The 3607-nt window shown below is 40.1% G+C and overlaps 1 protein-coding gene across 1 annotated transcript in view; it reads left to right on the top strand.

Annotated features, from left to right (window-relative positions):
• The window catches only part of Borcs5 (BLOC-1 related complex subunit 5), a 64241-nt gene that overhangs the window by 21217 nt on the left and 39417 nt on the right, over nt 1-3607 (top strand). The window lies entirely within an intron of this gene.

The raw sequence follows: 3607 nt of genomic DNA on the forward strand, positions 1-3607 counted from the left end.
AATGGGTGGGTAGGGAAGTGGGGGGCGCTATGGGGGACTTTTGGGATAGCATTGGAAATGTAATTGAGGAAAATATGTAATAAAAATATTAAAAAAAAGATAATTTAAATCTTATGCCCATTTAAAAATTATTTTTAATATATACAAAAATTTCTTTCTGGGCTGGAGAGATGGCTTAGAGGTTAAGAGTACCAACTGCTCTTCCAGAGGTCCTGAGTTCTATTCCCAGCAATCATATGGTGGCTCACAACCATTTGTGCCACACATATGACAACCTGTCATGTGTGAACACATTGATGACAACCAATGGGATCTGATACACTCCTCTGGTGTGTGTCTGAAGACAGCTACAGTGTACTCATAGAAGTAAAATAAATGAAAAACAGAAAGAATTTCTTTCTATATCCTGTCAATAACCCCTTTATGAGGCTTACAGATACTTTCACCCTAGTCTGTGGCTTCTCTTTGTATTTTCAAAATATTTAAAAAATTGTTACTTTATTTTATGTGTAAATGTTTTTCTTGCATGTATATTTCTGCATTACTGTGTGCCTGTGCCTGTGGGGACCAGAAGGGTTTCAGATCCACTGGAGCTGGAGTTACAGATGGTTGTGAGCCATCATGTTCATAATGGGAATGGGTCCCCTGGAGGAGTGGCCAGTGCTCTGAACCACTGAACAGTCTCTCCAGCCCCTGTTTATCTTTTTATGGATATGCAACGCTCACTTGACAGAATCTTCCCCAGAACTTTATGTCACTCCAGATTTGTGTAGTTTTGGATAAGTGGCCTTTCTCTTATGCTCATTGCAAAAAGAAGTTTCTCTCACTTCTTTTGTTGTTGTTTTGAGACAGGGTTTTTCTGTATGACTACCCTGACTGTCCTAGAACTCACTTTGTAGATCAGGCTGGCTTCAAACTCACAGATATCTGCCTGCCTCAGCCTCCTGAGTGCTGGGACTAAAGATGTGTGCCGCCACACCTGCTTCTTACTATTATTCTTACTAGTGGGGTGTGTGTGTGTGTGTGTGTGTACATATGCACATGTGTACATGTATGCATGTGTGTATGTGTATGCATGCATGCATATGTACTCATATGTTCCTGTCTGTGCAGGTGCATATGTGTGTACATGTGGAGGCCAGAGGAAGATGTCATCCTCACTGATGTCACCCATCTTCTTTGAGACAGCGTCTCTTATTGGCCCCAAGCTCATCAATTAGTTAGACTGCCCATTATGCCTGAGACGGTCCTATCTTAGCCTTCCTAGTGCTGAAATTATAAGTGACTGCCCACACTTGGACTTTTTTTTAAATGGATGCTGGTAAGCACTTTATTTTCTTCTAAGTGCTGGGATTAAAGGCATGCACCAAGTCTGGCCAAGTCCAAGTCTGTTTTTTTGTACATGTTGAAAATCTTTCCTGGGTGGGCACCCAGGAAGTTGAAACAAGAGGATCACAGGTTCAAGGCTGGCCTGCACGACAGAGTAAGACCTTGTCTCACCCCACTTCCAAATTTCTCTCTTCAAATACTATCTTTATCACTGTTTAATTTCAGTTTGATTGAATAAATTTTGATTTCCTTTTTTTTTTTTTTCATTTCCCCTTCTTTTCTGTGTGCTTCAGGGTTATGTTTTTTTATTGTCTTGTTTTTAATCTTTACTGGGGCCTTTAAACTTTTACATTAAGATTTAAACCATGGTTATCCGAGGCTCTCAGTACACATCTCCTCCTTATTTGAGATAGCCTTGTAGGGCATGCTGCTCCCACTTCTGGCCCCTGGATCTCCCGAGAGCACACGCCAGGTTCTTCGTATCTTTTGTGCTTGCTGTCACACAGTCTTCCTGTATGCTGTAAATGCACTCTATCTGACTGTCCCTGCCTTTTGCTTTAGGTCAGGTGTTGGCAAACATTTTCTTTAAAGGTGTGGTGGTAGTTTAGGCTTTGCAGGTTTTCTGGTCCTTGTTATAAGAGCAACCACAGATGATGGATGAAAGAATGAGTGTGACTGTGTTCCTATGTAACCTGACTTATAACAGCCCAAAGGAGTAAGATTCGGCCTTTGGACCATGCTTTGTTGACTCCCACTTCAAACGCTCAGTGAGTTGGTGATTAGCCATTCCCAGAGACTCCCCTTTCCTTAGGTAGGTCCAGGTTTCTGTTTGCCATCCTGCTCCTCCCTAGAGGACTTCCCTTAGCATTTCTTGTAGTGTAGGTCCACCACACCCTAGAAATGGCCTTACAAATGGTTGTGAGTTAACATGTGGGGCTGGGAACAGAATTTGGGTCCTTTAAGCAGACAGTGCTCTTAACTGCTAAGCCATCTCTCCAGCCCTCTCCTTAGGATTTTATTTTATCTTATTTTATTTTATTTTATTTATATGAGTACATTGCAGCTATCTTGAGACACAGTAGAAGAAGGCATCGGGTCTCATTACAGATGGTTGTGAACCACCATGTGGATGCTGGGAATTGAACTCAGGACCTTGAAGAACAGTCAGTGCTCGTAATTGCTGAACCATCCTCAGTTTTAAAAAATGGTTCTTGTTTTTGTTCTTTGTGTATCTCTATTCTTTGTCTTAGTTCAACAAATTTTCCTTTAGTTCTTTTTAAATTAAGATATAGTTTAAACACAGCAAAGTACACCTGTTTTATTATGTAGTTCTGAGAATGTTGATGGATCCATACCATTGTGTTACCATCCTCATAACCACAGTATATAGTAATTCCACTGTTCCTCAGAACTTGTCCTGTGTACCTTTGTGGTCAGTTTCATCCCTTACCTGTGTGCCCAGCGCCATTGCTCTGCTCCCTGTTCCTGGAGTTTACCTTTCCCAGTGCTGTATAGAGCCAAGCGGCATGTATCCTTTTGAGTCTGTTTCTTTTTCCACTTAGAGTAATGCAATCAAGAGTTATTCATACTATCAAGAGCTTGCTCCCTTTCATTCATACTATCAAGAGCTTGCTCCCTTTCATTCCCGGTGTTTGATTTTATGTATGTACCATAGTTTGAATATTTTTCAGTTGGAGAAAATTTGGAATGTTTCAAATATTTGACAGTTATAAACAAAGACACTGTAATAGCAGTTTTATGGAAGTTACAATGTATGTCAAGATTGCTTTTAAAAATATTAAATGAAGCTAGCTATGGAAGCACATGACTTTAGTTTCAGTAATTGGGAGGAAGAGGCAGGCAGATCTCTGAGTTTGAGGCCTGCCTGGGCTATAGAGTGAGTTCTAAGACAGACAGAACTATACAAAGAAACTGTGTCTCAAAACAAAAACAAACACAAAGAAACAAAAAACTCAAACACAAATTTAATGAACCAGTGTACATTGAACAAGGACTATCTGAACATTCAGGTTCATAATATTCTGCAAGCATTATTAAGACTTCCAAAATGGAAATGCCTTTTATTTTCATAAGGTAAAAAATTATAAGAGTAGTTGTTTTCTGGGCTGAGGTGGTTCCTTGAGTGACATGATTTTTGTGTCACTCAGGCCTCTGATTGCAAACCTACATGCATTCCATGTTGGTCTGTCTAGAGTTTGACCTATGCAACTGAGCACCTATTCCAAGTGCAATCTGTCCAAAAAAAAAAACAAAACAA

Source organism: Mus caroli, chromosome 6 (genome assembly GCF_900094665.2).
Source record: "Mus caroli chromosome 6, CAROLI_EIJ_v1.1, whole genome shotgun sequence".
NCBI classification, from domain to species: domain Eukaryota; kingdom Metazoa; phylum Chordata; class Mammalia; order Rodentia; family Muridae; genus Mus; species Mus caroli.